Consider the following 15,893-nt stretch of genomic DNA (forward strand, 5'->3'; position numbering starts at 1 on the left):
AGACACCCGCATATGATAATATTCAGTGAGGTCCTTGGCAGAAGACAAAAGTTTTAGTTAACATAAATGACTGCTGTCTGCAGCAACTAGCAGGCTAGTCCATGGAGGGAGAAGCAATTTTTGATTTAGTCCTAAACAATACCTGGGGCCTCCTTCAAAATGAAGGATCACTCTTTCTGACCATGAAGCACTTGAAATCAACATTCCTCTAGCAGTGAACAGCTAAAATTGTATTTTCAGAAGGGGGAAATACATGAAAGTGAGAAATCCTGTTAAAATAGAATTTAAAAGAAGAAATAAAAAAAAGAGTAGATCCTGTATTTATACACACTATTATAGTTTCAGAGTAATTGTATATTACATATCTAAAAAAACCCTCAGAAACCAGTCCTTAAAGGACCACACAAAAAGTCAGCATGAGTGTATAATATAGCAAGGGCAGCTAATTGGGGTAAGAAGAAATCCTTCAAACAGTGGAGCTCATGGGAAGCAATGAAGAAAATAGCAAAGAACATAAACCACAATAAGTCAAATGTCAATTCATAATAAAGCTGGCCAAAAAGATTTTAAGGAACAGTGCACAAAAGGAATAAAAAAGGGTAATAATTTTTTTTTTCCAACACATTAAAAGAAATTCTGTCAGTGACATTGTAGGGTTGAGAGACGATTGCGCTGTAATAGTAGAGCTTATGAATGACAAAGTGATGTGCATGGTGCAAGGAACCCTAATTGCACATACTCAGTTATGAGCTCTAGATAAGCTATTATCGCTGAAAAAGAGATCTGGTAGGTTTTGTTCTTGTGAGTAGCTCAGTGAAAATGTCAGATCAGTGCTTAGCAGCTACAGAGTAGAAGCAGAATGTTAGATAGGAGAAGGGAATAGAAAAAATGTAGAAAATGCTGAATAAAATTTACCAAAAAAAAAAAAAGCCTAAACTTTCTAGATATTATGTATTGCTGGGTAATAGTGGGCTGTTGTTGAGCATTTCATTCAAGGCTCTTCTTTCCATTCCTGAAAAACAATAACTCGGGGGTGATCTCACTGATTCAGGCTTGATTTTGCTCCTTTAAAAATAGCTTTTATAGTTTGTGTAATGAAGTGTATGAAATAATGCTTTTACTGGAAAAGGACAGTAACTTACAACCTTTTTCTTGTGTTGATACGACCATGTGCTTAGGCATCTTGCTACTTAGGAAAAGGAATTTTCTCTTCTTACAAACCAAAATTACTCAACAATTGCTGGGTGGAGTCAGGTGCTTACACCAGGTTTCACAAAAGCTACCCTCTTTAGTAGGGAGCAGCCTGGTGGAGAGCTGAAATTACTACCAAGGATATCTATGATGTGAAGGCTTCCAGGTCAGGTGAGATTGCTCAACCCCAAACCTCCCCTGGTGGGAGGTGTCCATAATGATCCTCCCTTCCTGAATGTGGCTGGGTGAAGGGATAACAAGTCACCATTTCCTTCCTAAAAGGAAATGTAAGCATTTCCTTGAAGCACATGAGATATAGACTATTACCTCTCTTGCCTAAAACAATGTTCACTCCCAGTAGACTGTCCTTGGTATGATCTGTAAGCTATTCATAAGTGGGATACTTGAATTTCTTCTGGAGAAGGCTTTGCCAATCTGTCTAAAATATTAAATATCAATGAATAAGAAAGAGGACATGATTCTATAGTCTGAGTCACTTGTTGGGGAAGGTGGGGAAATCTGGATTGGAACTGCTGTTCTTGTTCATACTCTTACCATATTGAAAAGTATCCTATCCAATAAGTGACAGGTACTTTTTCACTGTCTCCATGTATCTGAGACATTGAATCCGAAAATATCTTCTTGCCTGGTATTTGAGAACCTCTCTTATTCAATGCACTTGAGAATGGATTTGAGCTCTCAGTCTCTTAGTAGTGAGAATAGCAACCTATAGTAAATAGTCTTAATGGTCAGCCTGCTTAGTGCCAACATGATCTGTATCCTTCTGGGCTGGCCTTTTTGTGTGTTAGGGGAAGATTCATTACAGGAATGCAGCCATCTGCAGATCCATAGGTATTGAGGACTTAGACACAACAGTGGCAGGAATGTCCTCAGTTTTGTGGATTTGTTGCCTACCTAACTGCTGTCACGAGTTTCAGTGAAGATGATCCTTATGGGACTATCACCTTTTTGCAGATCCAGCTTTTAGGTCACCCATTTTTCTGATTGCTTTCTTCTGAGTTCATGCATCTTGAATACCTTAGTCCTTATTTGAATCTTTGTCTTTTTGTTAGGTTTTGGACAGTATTGAAAGGAAGCTACAGAAGAATCAACCTATTGGTGGAGAACAGATCTTTTGGAAGCCGGTCTAAGACTGGAAGGAACGCTTATTACACCAGAAAATCCCACATACCTCTTTAAATTCTCTTCCAAGTGCAAAAGAAATTCCCCCAACCTCACTTCTCTACTAAACACACAATAAAACATCAAAAAGGGGGGTTTTACATAAATCTATGCACAACTTCTCAGGGAGAGAAAGAGAGCAGGAACCACACATGGTACATTGCCTTAAAGTGCTACTGGATAGCCATCTGATCCTGCTAATGAAGGGTGTGGTGCAAGAGCTAGAGCAAACCAGAAAACGAGACATTGACTTTTACATTAACATTTTGTTTGCCTTTGAAGAAAAACCGAAAGCAAGTTAGAGAGTTCAGAGGAAGAGATCTATTTTATGGTCCGTGCCTTTGATTTCCTTTTGAAAGCAAGTTTGCTTCCTTTCCAAGAACTGACCTTCAGGACAACTTTTTGTTGCATGTTGCATTTCTCTTCCTCATTTTTCTTGTTCATAGATAGGTCAACAATATTACAGCCTCTGGAATTCTGAAATCTTTGGCACAAGGAGGAAGTTATTGTATAAATCTACTCTAATAGGTCAGAATCTCAGCTGGTGTGAATTGCTGTAACTCCACTGGAGTGTTGCTGATTTACACTAGTAAATAACGTGGGTCTGTTGCTCTAACTGCCAGAATTTGTACTTCCTTCAGTAGAAATACCAGGTCCCATAAAAATCCTTCATTTGGTTTCTGCTGGGAGCAGAAGCCCAGTTACTCTGTTCCAATATCTAATTGCCATCTGGAACCAGTAGCAACCACATGCAGTTTAACCAATGTTAAACTGCAACATTGAGAAGCCTGCCTCTCTTTGGGCTTGATTCACTGCTGCAACACTAGGTCTCCGTAACTTCAAAGAGTTGAGTGGAGTCCTCCATGCTGAATTCAGTGCCCTGTACTTGTCTAATCACTTCCTTTACCACTATATTTTTTTCTCCTTTTCCTAAGCACTTATTTTGCATATTTTGAAGGGAGAATGGGCTCTAAAGGAAAATTGAAGATTCTATCTCTTCTGTAAGATTAACGTTTCCATCCTCCATTTGCCAACCCAGTATAAAAACTGCATCATATTATCTCTACACCTCTTGTTTGTTTCTTTTTTGCTGAAGTCATCCACACTCTGGCATTTTTTTCATTCTTCCTATGAGCGATTATTCATTAATTCACTTTTAAATTCTTCCCCTTTAACTTCTAACTGATCCCACATATTGTTTTGTGATAAACACAAGCACATTAGTAGAAAGGAGCATTAGGATGATTAAGCTTTGTGAACGGAATAGGGCAGGCCAAAATATTTGCACCAGTGATTATATTTCAGTTAAATCAAAAGTTATTGTCCATATGCACATGTGAGGAAGATATTTAGACATTAAAGATTTCAAATGTGGAATTCATTCTAGGTAAACTATTTGAGTTTGGGTTGTTGTTTTTGTGTTGTTTTTTTGTTTGTTTGTTTAGTGATATTTTTTGGGTTTTTTTAAAGAAAAAAATAACATGTTATCTTCTTCAAAAAGGAACTGACATAGTGTGATAACATGGGTCCTGATATAAACACCTTTTCTAAATCTGCCCACTGGTGCTTACCCCATGAACTATCATTTCTGTAGCTTGGAGTGTTCATCTCCCAAACATATGGGAGCCACAGTATCTGCAATGTCTGCACAAAAAAAAAGCTTGGCCTGTCCCATAAGAAAGTCTGGTATTGCTTCAGGCAGTAGACAACATCCTAAATCCTCTTAAATCTGTAAGACAGAACTTCTCAGGACTTGTGCATAAAAGTAAATTCAACAAATGGATATTAGTGTGAAATACCTGTACTATCAGACCCCCAGCTTCCATGTGGTGCTGAGTGTTTTTAAATGTTGCAGATGAAAATAGGAAAGAAAGACTCTGGAACCAATAGAAGCAAGGCACAATTCCACCAAAGATGTTCTCAAAGAGCAGAGAACAGACAATGATTTAAGGACTTTGTGCGTGAGATATCAGCAACTTCCAAAAAATCTAGGAAAGGTGAGAAGAAATGCTTCCCTCACTGAAAAGGGGAACTAATCTTTAAATGAACTACAGTAGTTTTCTAAGAAAAAAACAACATATGTTCAGGGCTATTTCTGTGATGTCTGGAGTAACATAAACACAATACAATTGTGGATGCTAACAGCTCTAGGTTTTTCTTATTAGTCAACCAAGTAGTATATTTCATAAGGTATTATTTATCCACAATTTGCTTCCTGCTTGCTCATGTCAGTATTTGACCCTTAGGACCCCTCAGATATGTTGTATCATTCACATGGACGATAACACCTTTGCTGTGTTACAGAATGAGGATGAAGCTGCAGACTGATGGCATTGTGCTGCAGTGGACATTATAATATTATTTATTTAAAATTGTGTAGGCTGCATCTTGCAACTAACTTTGGCCCCTGCATGCAAAATAGATTTATTTGCAGACTATAAAATGGAACCAGCATTAGGGAGGATTCCTACTCTTGGTTTCCATGTTTGCTGTACAGTGGCAGCTAGTTAATGCTAATCATACAATCATAGAATATCCTGAGTTGGAAAGGACCCACAAGGAACATCGAAGTCCAACTTTTGGCCCTGTGCAGAGCAGTCCCAAGAATCACACTATGTGCCTGAGAGTGTTGTCCAAATATTTCTTGAACTCTGTCAGGCTTGCTGCCATGACCACTTCCCTGGGGTGCCCAACCACTTTCTGTGTGAAGAACCTTTTCCTAATACAAAGCTTAACCTTCCCTGACTCTGCTTTGTGCTGTTACCCTGGGTCCTGTCACTGGTCACCACAGAGGAGAGATCATTGCCTGCCCCTCCTCCTCCCCTCACGAGGGTGGTGGAACTGCAATGAGATCTGTCCTCAGTCTCCTCTTCTCCAGGCTGAACAGACCAAGTGACCACATCAGCTGCTCATACAGCTTCCCCTCCCGGCCCTTCACCATCTTCCTTGCCCTTCTTTGGACACTCCCTAAGATCTTTATATCTTTATCTTTATATGTGTTCATGCTGCTCTTGAGACTTACATCACATGGACATCCCTTGAGCTGCCGTGTGTCACAGACAGAATTTGCTGAAAGATCACAGATGTGGACTTCCACAGCACCAGAGATGCTACGACCAATGTACAGACAGTACAGAGAGTGTTCCCAGATCTCTTCTCACCCAGCTGTGAGAGTACTGGGAGCAAGAAGGATCTGAAAAGGGAGAATCAAAAATGAAACCTCCTCAATGCCAGTATTTCTTGAATTCAGCCCCATTTCCCTGTCTACTTCAGAGAAACTCAATCAAAAAGTGTAATGTCATAGCCCAAAAATTTTAAGTAAAATTATTAGATTCTTCAATGCACTGATATTTCTCTTTTAACTAATATATCCTGCTGACTTGTTTAAAAAAGGAGTCAGTGATTCCAGCCAAGTCTCCTACTCAGAAATTGAGTTTAACAGTCTGTGAGATCTGATTTAACTTCAGTTGCACATAGTTTTTTCCTTCCACTGTTATTCTGTATATTTTAAGAAAATATTTTACTTCTTTATGTGTTTACTTCGAAGCACATTTTACTTTTACTTTACTTTTACTTTAATCTTGTCCGTCCTAGGACTGAGAATAACATGGAACATATTCAGAGAAGTACAAAAGAAATACCCTTTCTACACGGGTGCTATATTCAGGTTTTATTTGCACATATTCCCTATAATTATAGTTTAAGTGGGCTATTTTCCATACCCACATAGGCAGTATTTTCCACATAAAGATTCACATTGACTTTAGACCCACCCAGAAGCTATTTACTTGCATCTATACATATAATGATCAAGCTCATAGCTACTGCAGCCAAACCTAAATATTTTAACTTGTGTTTCTTTTGCCAGCCATTTTTTCCTGAACAAGTTGTTTCCAGTTTACACAATTGCTTTTATGAAGTTTCTTGTGCAATGTGTTTGCTCTTTCACAGGGGTATTGACTGCAGCCTGAAATTCAAACATAGATTTTGAGCAATCAAAGCATTATGAAAGTTTTCACAAAGAAGTTTTATTTTTAGCTGTTTTCCAATATTTAGGCTGTTTGCAGAAGCTGGATTTCACTTGAAATTAAATTTTTAGTCTCCCAAAACTTCATTGAACTAAGTCATACAAATTTTCATTTATTTTACTTTGTTCATCTATTGGACATCAACTTGATTCTTATTGCCAGACATTTTGAATCTGCAAATATGAGAACAGGCAAAATGCTAAGCAGCAGCCCAAGCCATAAACCCATTTCCCACTCAATTTTGGATGTCTCCCACTAAATATTTTCTCAAGCTATTCCTAATGGCACTATTGTAAACATGCTCTTCTCCCTGGATTTTCAGATGGAAAATATGATGATACTGTAAACTGCAAAGTAGCATGGAGTAAGTGAGGACATCTTTGCAACAGGCAGATTCCCAAAGAAATAACCTCTGCATGTATGTCCCTCGATCTCAGGGAAATGTCCTCTCAGGCTTGAGAAAATTGCAGTTCAGAGCAACCGGCAATGTTATCACTCTCTTCAAAGTGAACCATCAGTGTAAAATGAGCACTTTCTCAAAAGAACACCTCCTAAGCACAGGAAATATTTGTAGGTAGGGATATTCCTAAACAACATGAAAATCCTCAAAGGGAAAACACCCTGGGATGCAAACTCTAGAGAAAAAGAAGGTAATGTACACATACATGCATACAATGTGAAATCTTTCAGGGAAAACATTCTGTCCAAAGTAATATGTGAAGGGTTTTGTTTTGAAGAAGCCACCCCCTGCTGTGGCAGTAAATACGCATGTATGATTACTAAGATGCCTAATTAAATTATCCTTATCTGAATGCCAGCTGAACTTAACAAAGCAGATAATAAATTCCAGAAACAGATACCATGTGGGGGGCAAATTATTTTACTTCGAAAAACTGGAGCTTGAAATTAGAGATGTGCAAATAATAGAGAACATGGTTTCCCTCTACCCCCACTGTCCGCACCTGAACTGGTATTTCCATCAGACGGATCACGGAGCCAAAAGGGAGCTACTCTCACAGCTCTGCATCTGTGAAGAGATTTTAGTCTGCCTTCTAACTCCATTTTTAAAAGTGGGTTTCCTGCAAATTTGCACATGGACAAGTGGGAGTGATACTGTCTTATATTCTTGCACAAATTAAACATCAGCTATAAAGAATCAGAGTATTATAAACTCTTGATTATTTTTCAGAGTTTCATCTTGGCTGTAGATTAACTGCATTGTGTGAGGAGAGGCTCCAAAGATGGTTTTGCATGGAACTAACTCTCCTGAGGAAAAGCCATCCATTGGGACACTGCCCAGCACATCTGGAGTCTCAAGATGACTTTGTACAGGAACAATCAAGTCTTCAACACAACACTTCTGGGTCTGAGAGTCCTGGAGAACACTGTGCTTTCTACATTTCCAAATATATTCAATATGTGCCTGTGTTAACTTAACCCATCACTGGCCCGGCTGGATCGAAGCTAGGTACTAAAAATCCATTGGCTCAGACATTTCCAAGCACTTAATGGACTTTTTGAAGTGCTAACATAGGTTTGACGCAGCACCTGAGTGAACTAGGGCTCCTTGAACCTGAAGACCCAAGGAGTACACTGCAGAATTATCTTTAATTCTCCTTTCTCTTAAATCTCTATTAAAAGATAATTTAATTATCTTTTAATCACTCCAGATTATCTTTAGCATCAACAGAAGCCAAATATAATCCACAGTGAGACAGGGATAATTAGTCTTTCTAGATCTTAAAACTAATCTCTTAGATTTAGATTTCAATCACTTTCCCCAAAAAGTTTCATGTGATTAATTATTGTCACACTCTATAGCACAGACTTTTTAGGCCAGTGCCCAGACAGTGCCCAGCTTTAGCACAAGGGAACGCTTTGCTGAGAAGTGTTTTTTTGAGCCAAGGCCCCTCTGGGAAAATAAGGCTTAAAGGGCAGAAGAGGGGACTTCACTGGTCTGACTTAAAGCCAGTTCAGGCCTCTTCCAAGGACTGCAAGCAAGCAGCCAAAGAGTTTGGTAATTTCGGCACATCTTGGACTTAATGTACCTGTGGAGTCAGCAAAACAATGCAAAGCAATGTACTTTTCAGTGCATTGTGATAGGTAAGATCAATACTGGAAATATCATGCCAGGTAAGGTGTGATCATCTAAACATTCTTGTGGTACCTATAGAAACAACCTTCTACTGATTCTGCATGAAATTCACTGATCCAGGGAGCTTTCTGTCCCTTAGTTAATGTAAGAACATAAAGAGGGGATCAGATGTCATCCATTTATTAATTTGAAATGCTGTAACTTGAGCTGAGCTTCAGGAGAAAATTTCCTGGGGGCAAGAAGAGCTCACAAAAGCATCAGCCCTAAGGGAGGGTTCAGAAAGTGCAGATCTGCAGTTGCTTGTCCCAGGCAGTGGATTCTGGTGAAACAATCTCACTCTTCTATTCTGCAACTGGGCACTACTGAGCTCACACCAGTACCAGCTATATACCAGTAGCTGAACAGTTCTGTAGAGAGCCAACAGAAGCTTCTGTCCTTGCCTGACCTACCTGGCCAAAAGTTGGTCAGGGAAATTTCTTCATGCTTCAGACACATTATAGACAGTAATATCAGTATGTCCTTAGAGGAGCTAATAGATCTTACACATCATATGTATATAATGTATATTTTCTATATAGTTGCATGTGTATTATGACAAGGCAAACAATATGTTACATATATTGTAATAGATAACATTTTTATCTTGATAGTCTATATATTGTGATATGAATAAAAAAAGTAGAAGCATTTAATTTATGAACAAAATTTTCTCTCTTTTAAATTTTCTCTTTTTTTTTTGGTAAAAAGTGTGTTGCAATGCTAAACATGAGGGAACAATATTATAAGACTAACACTGTTGGAATTTGAAAAGTGTGTTTTATGTTGATAGTATAAACCAGTATACATCAGGAAACTAATTTTTTCAGGAAACTAATTTTCTTCTGTGAAGCCTAATATAATAAATCACATAAAATTCACATTTGCCTTGAAATTCTAGTGATGCTGTGAATGGTTTTAAAGAAAATATTTGGCTGTAAAAAATGTCTATGGTGAAGGTAAAATTTCTAAGGAACAAAGGTTTTTCCTCATGCTGGAGGCACAACTGCAGTGCAAAGTCTTGGTCAAGAAGGGTTCATTATTCCTTACAGATTTCCTTTGTAATATTGCCAAAGCCAGCTTCAAAGATTTCATAGAAATTATGGTCGGAAGGGCCTTTCAGATCATTCAGTCAAACTTCCTGGTACACCACTAGTCAGGAAGCACTAACTGAATTCCTCATAACCACCTAAGGAACTTGGATGCAACAAGATTTTCAGAAGTCCAGAAGACTGGAAATATTCAATATTAGAATAATTTAAATACTAGAGCAACTGCAGACAGATGCTTTTAGGCCTAAGGAATTTTTGATGAAATATCATTAGTGAAGGAGTGGAACTGTGGTTCAATAAAATATTAAGAACAAATATAAGACTACTATAATGTATTATGCACCCATGGAAATTTGGCCTGGTCAGATGAAGTTATTTCTTTTTCCTCTCTTCATAAAATTTCTTCTACTTACTAAAGAAAACTGCATTGCTTTATTAGTCTTTGGCTTCTCCAAGATATTAGATTTAGAGTCACATGATATTAGAACAGAAAAGCACGCTTATGTTGGCTAAAACAGGATTGCAAATACGTCTGAAATTCAACTGATAATGAGGAAATATCAAGGTTTCCATTGAGATTCCAGCAGGACCAGCTCTTGGTACAATAATATTTGGTATTTCCGTGAAAGGTCTGAATAGTGTCCTTGCTGAATCTGTCAGTATTTAGAGATCTGTGAATACTGAAAAAGAGAATCTGAAAATACTGAAAAAGAGAAATTACTGTTGTGTGGTGACGTGGATCATTTGAATAAATGGTCACGATCTGACAGGGTGCATTTTCATACATCTAAATGGCAGGTATAAAATGGGAGACTGAGGAATACAGTCTCTTCTTAGAGCTTGATAGGTTTTATCTTACAAAACAGCAACTCAAAGGAGGAATCTCTCATTGTGTATGATTACCTCACCAGGCAGCCTCAGGGCAAGCTGTGGCAAAAAAAGCTAGTGCAAACCTTGAGTTTGCAAGAAAAGTATCAGGGAGAAATAGGAAAGCCCTCTGCATCCTGTGAGCGGGCTCCTGGTGAGGTGTTAATCTCTAGTTCCACTGCCAGGTGAGAGAGAGGCTTTAAATCCTAGAGGTCCTAAATCCAGCTGACTGGGCTGCACACTCGTGTTGGCTGGAGGAAGGATGCTGTAGCTTGCTTCAGAGCATTTTCCCAAAAATAGCTGATGCCAAGCCAATGCTGTAGAGCAGGATTGCCCCTACGGTTGGTCTAACAAACCATGGCAGCCACAGGTGGGGTGTGACACACCTACCTGCTCTGCTCAGGAGCACTGTGCACCTCAACACATCTACCCATGCAGGCTGAGAAAGGCCTTTGCTATCTGATCATTTTCATTCACCCTACAATGAACAGTAGCAATAAATTACAAATGTGGAATGGATTTTGCTATTTGTTTTGCTGACAGGGATTTTTTATTTACATTAAATCTCAATTATTTTCCAAAAAAGGAACTTGTGGCTGACCTCGTATTTATTCTCAGGACAAATATTTGTGTGCTAATTTTCTTTGTGGGTTTGAATTTTTTTTTTTTTTTACTGAATAGGAATAACAACTACTATACCTGCTAGGAATTAAAAGTAATATCATAACAAATAGGCATCTGCTGGAAGAAAAGAATTGTAAATCATTAGGGACATGTGCAATCCAGGCCTCTTTCCTCTCAAGGCTTCATTGGAGCAACATGTAGAAAGAAACAGCCAATATTTTAGAAGCAACAGGAAAAAAAATCTGTACATAATTTGATTTTTTTTCTATAACAGCATCTTTACTTGCATGTGGCCAGATTATTAATCAAAAAACTGGCAATATATAGCTATAAAACTGGCTTTTCAAAGATTTATCACTTTGTCATGCACACAAGGAGATGCACATTTTACATGTTGGAAAAATGCCCTCAGCAGCAAATAACGTTTATACAAACTTTGAAAAGCCAGAATTCCATATCTTGTGCTAATGATGTTTAGTATCTAACAGAAAGCCTGAGAAGGAACTTTAACATGTATTAATAATACTGTGCATTTTAGGTAGATATTGAGCACCCAGCTCCGGTGTGATGAATGTACACATAAACTTCAAAATTAGTCTTAAAAGCATATAAACCACTTCAGTTGTTAAGATTTTCTAGAACCAGCGTGTGTGGGTAATATCACTAAAAGCAGGTATGTTGGATAAAAATGAATGATGTCCCTTTTCCAGTATAAACCCAGGAGTTCATCTTCCAGTGTTGTTTATAAATAAAAGAGAGTCAATTTGCTTAGGATCTGCAGGACGTTGGGGTACTCCATTTAGATAATGACAACATTTTTAACACGGCTATCACTCATTAGGTCAAGAGGTTGTGATTAATCAAGAAGTGTTTTGGTTTCGTCTGATAGACATCTAGTCTCTTTAGTTTACAGTTGAATGAAGATGGCTTCAACAGTTTACAGAATAAGCTGCAATGATACATTAGACTGAAATTGAGATGGAAGAGAGATGTGTGATCTATTTTAACCATTCCATTTGCATTACAATGTGCTGTGTGTGAATTCATCTAGGCATTGCTAGAGTAAATTAAAATCTGCTGGGAATGTGTTGAATGCATTACACAACAGGAATGCACTGGCAGGTTACAGCTACAAGTCTGCTGAACGTTACTAGGTGGTATTGTCAGTGTTTGGAATAGAAGAGGAGAGTCTTTTAATAACAAATGGCTGGTTAATGGCTGATCAGGAGATGAGAAAACTTGAGACAGAATGAGTTTTGACAAAAAAAGTCTCATTATTAAGCCTGTTTCCCTGGCATATTTGGAAAAACCTCCAGACTGAGGCAGTACAGGTCTTGCTGCATAAACTGCAGGACAAGGATTCACACTTCTGGGTGATTAACGAAAGAGAAACAAATCTGCAAACGCTTGCTGTATGAAATGTCTCAAGATACTATAAAACCTCAAGGTCACAGTCTATGATTATCTATCAGCATTTTCCTCTCACCAAGCTCTGATCCAGGTTTCTGGGGTATTGTAAAGGTCTTTGCTCTAGTGACACCTCTCAAGGAGCCAAGAGGAATATGTCCCAGGGAAGCAGTCTGGTCTCAGTAGGAAATGAGAAGTATAATCAGCTGCCCACATGATCTGTCAACCCACACCTTGCACCCACAACCACAAATCACATCTGCAATCTGCAGTCAGCACTTCTTAAAATCTTTGCAACACCTTTGTAAAAATGTGTATATTGCCATAGCCCACATTGCATGGAGGGGTTTTTTCTTGATCTTTGAATAATCAAGTAAATCAAGTGCTAATTCAGTGTAAAGGTCATAAAAATAATACATAGCTTGACAGTTTATTACTTTTTCATAATATATTTATGTTGCTCATTAGAGAAGAAAGTGGGTGACATCTCTGAAACCATTTTTCTTTTTTAACTTTTTCTTTTTTAATATGCACTTTGGAGGATGCAGCCTGAGGAAGCACTGTCACCTCTGTGTTCCCTTTCTCCTGATCACATAAATACATACAATCACACATATGCATGCATGCTTATGAACTTCCTTTCAGATGATGCTAACAGGTTGAAGGCAAAGTAGCACCAAGTGAGGAAATAGAAATCCTGCAAAACTTTTTATTAAGACAAATCCCATAAATTTCACTCTTGCTCTTTCTTTCCAGATTATCTAATAATTCAGTTCTAAGCACTGCACACATGCTTTCTTTAGTGCTACAACCAAGGAAAAATATGAATGTTCGCAAAATACACACACTGGAATCTGTGTGACCTCCAATACTGTTATTGATTGGAGACATCTGAAAAATTACAGTAATGACATGTTGTTGCAATTAACATTACAAATTTCCCTGGTTTAAATTAGAGAACATGCACTAGAAAGTCCAGAAGCTGCATATGAACTGCTTTATGATTCTAAGATGACTTAACAACTATGTCCACACTTGTCAAAGTCTAGCATTGATTAAGAAAATCCAGTGGGCTCTGGTGATTCATACTACCCACAACCCTCTCCAGACTGAAACACCTTCCTCAGGCAGGGAATTCCTCTATGTGATGTTCTTGCTGGCTCTCTCCCAGGGGACACACTTGTCCTGCTTTTGGCATGACTCAACTTCTTGTTGAGTTGACCTTTGCCCCCTTAAATGAAAGGGTTTCATGCCCTGGAAACTGGCTCTCTTAGCAACTTCCACTCAACTAGAACCTTATTCTTCCACAGCAACACCAAAGAAACACAGTAAAATACCTGCCTGAGTTATTGAAAAAATAATATACTTGGGGAAAAGGAAATGCTGGGCAGGCCTAAAGCTCCTAAGCAGGCTACATCAAAGGATGCATTACACAGAGCTGGAGGATTAACGTCCATTTATCTAATTAATGATTTTATCATTTAACATGATATTAAAGAGATTTTAGAGAGAACAATACTTTCAGATAACACCACAAATTCTAATCATTAGGCAGCTGCCTCTCCTGATCCTGTTACTAATATACATATCCTAAATAATCTCCAAAAAGTCAGTAGTTGCAGAATATACCAGAAAAGCAAGATATTATTTTCCTCCTGATTTTCAAAAGAAACCTATGGAGAAAGAAAAAACAGTCTATTAAGAGCTGCAATGTTTCCTGAACTAAAGGAAAAAAAACCAAACAAGTGAAATGCTTTAAACAATTAAAAGGAAGGATTTGCAAAGGAAAGAACTTCAGTATGAAAAGTGAATAAAAGGAAAACAGGCTAAGAAGACAAAACAATGGAGGCAGCATATTCAGTCTTGATTTAAAGTTTATCTAATGTTTGATTAAGTCTGGTTATTGATCCTGCAACAATACCCCTAATGATCTCATCATCTACCATCTAATACTGACACCAAGATTTTAGACAAGGGGTCCGTTCCCTGCTGAAGTTAAGACAATGACTGCAAAATACCAAGGAACAAATACAAGTTCAAAAGCAGCAACAGAAAATTTGAAAGCCCTTACATTTCCACGTTGGCTGTAGAGACAAGCTCTCTCCTTGCACAATTGCCCTGGCAAACAGGTGTCTGATGCTGTAATTCACATTAAACAGCAGTCACCCATCAGGGCTCTAACAGGTTGTGGCAAACTCCTGGCTGCTTGTGGCTGGTAGGAAGGAAGAAAACAAATTCCTGTTTATTGTAAAATGTCTTGGAGTGTGGAAAAGGTTTAGAAGTCCTAGCAAAGCATTTGAGGAGATATCCTTAAAAATATACAAGTATCTTATCCCTCTGTGCTAATGAGAATCCAGCTTACAACCTAACCCTTGGTCTCACTGCACAGCATATTTGGCTTTTGTTCCTGATCTGATCTGACCATGTGCTTCTCACAAAGTCCTTTACTTCAGAGATGGCTTTGCAGCATTATATTCTAAATAAAAATACTCCTCTTTGCAAAAGGGCTTGGAATTGAAATCTGGTCCTTTGGTAGAGAAATGTTATTGAACTCGAGCCTGAAGGCAGGCTCCTCTCCAGAGGACAAAGCAAGACTGGAGAGGGGGACACTATTCCCATCTCTTGCAATGAGGGTGTTGGAGCAAGCTGGATGTGGAGGAAGGGGGCATTCACAACCCCACAGTGGTCTGCTTGAGTTGTGCTTCAAGGACAACAAGGTGTTTATTGCAGTGACTTAACATCATCGGTAGATGAAAATAAAAAGATATAAGGGAATATATTAAAATCCCTGTTATGGTAGTTTGAGCCTTGGAAGTTGTGTCAGCAGCTCAAAGTTCATGAGCTTTTTAGTTTAAAACATTTCAGGGTTGTTTTTCTTGACATACTGTTTGTGTCTAGGATGATACCAGAAAGCAGAAAAAGTACACTAACTTACAAACACAGACTTGAAGTAAAACAACTTCAGCATGTCCAAAACTTTCTAAATGAGGCCCAAAAATCCCTTTGCAAATATTAGGGAAACAACCTTTTTATCACCAGCAATATGCTGGATATCTTATTCCTGTTTTATGAAAGGTGAAAACAAACTAGAAAGAGGCTGTCCTTGATTAATGTTATGTTTCTGTTTGGCATTAGAGTGAAGTTAGTTTTTCCCCCCACACTCTTTTGTGCACAATGATACATTCAGCCCAAACCTCAAGCCCTCAAAAAAGACCCTTCAAGACAGACAGACTCGCCCCATGCTGACCCGAACTGCCCATGACACAGTGGGGCAAGATTCAGTCCTGCCTGCACAGAGGACTGAGCCAAAATGACCATTTACTCTCCAGATCTAGGCCTTAGGGGAAAGGCAAACAAAAGGAGCTACCAGTCACACCATTTCTTGCAGCAGCATTCATTGATGTCTTTAAA

The sequence above is a fragment of the Anomalospiza imberbis genome, chromosome 3 (genome assembly GCF_031753505.1).
Source record: "Anomalospiza imberbis isolate Cuckoo-Finch-1a 21T00152 chromosome 3, ASM3175350v1, whole genome shotgun sequence".
NCBI lineage: Eukaryota > Metazoa > Chordata > Aves > Passeriformes > Viduidae > Anomalospiza > Anomalospiza imberbis.